Genomic DNA, 1,078 nt, shown 5'->3' with positions numbered 1-1,078 from the left:
AATGATGAATAGAAAACAAAACTAGAATGATAATTAAAAATAATAATAATTTTAGTGGATGAAGTTTATTCTATGATTAATAAGAAATGTAACTCATGTGTTATTCTGTAGTTTTATTAAAAATAAATGATGATTTATGAATACTAAAATGATGGATTTATAATTTGTGATGACTAAAAATAGAAAATAAGTATTATTCATTGAAAGATAAATATGTCAAATAATGTTTTACTCAATATGAGTTTTTTTGATATTTCTAGGTGAAATAAAAAATTTGGGTCAAATTAATTTTTTCAATAAAATAAGAGTTTTAAGTGATTTCTTAAATAAAAAATACCAAAAAATAATTCTTCAGATTAAAGTGCATGAATCTAAACTATAAATCTTAGGGACACCAATCAGAGATGAAACAATATGCAAGAATTGAAACTACAATGAATTGGAGTTTCTGGAGATTAAAATGCACCTATGGCACAAGGTTAGCCTATTAGTTTTTTCAACTATTGTTGCCCCCTAAGGCATGCTTGTAATTCATAAATTATAAGTAGTTAATATTTGATCTTAACGAATAAGTAACTTTCAGTTTTTTTACAAGAGCGTACCTTCTGAAGTAGTGGATCTTGTATCAAGGCTGCTTCAGTATTCTCCAAATCTATGTTGCTTCGTTACAAGAGTTATTAATTTGCCTTCGAGATGTTACCTTTTAATTCGAAGTTGCATATTTGGTAAAACTGTGTTTATTTCTAAATTTATCACATATTTTGCTAACTTACACGGTTTGAGGCAATAGAAAATAGGAAAATATTTTGCGCTCTGAATTTGTTAGCCTAATCGTTTCTTGTTTACAATATGTTGTATGTACACACCCCTTCTTCGATAGTCTGTGAGAACCAAACGCGAGCTTGCCAAATGGGCGACCCTTACCGCCTTTGAGCAATTTCAACAACGCGAGCTTGCCAAATAGTTGACCATTACCGCCTTTGAGCAATTGCAACAATGCTTGCTTGAGAATATGTTGTTGCAAGTGGCACATTCAACAACTTTTACTTAAGGAAGCACTAGTTGAATACGTAACTTT

This window comes from Lupinus angustifolius, chromosome LG09, assembly GCF_001865875.1.
Source record: "Lupinus angustifolius cultivar Tanjil chromosome LG09, LupAngTanjil_v1.0, whole genome shotgun sequence".
NCBI classification, from domain to species: Eukaryota; Viridiplantae; Streptophyta; class Magnoliopsida; order Fabales; family Fabaceae; genus Lupinus; species Lupinus angustifolius.
This window is presented reverse-complemented; position numbering follows the sequence as displayed.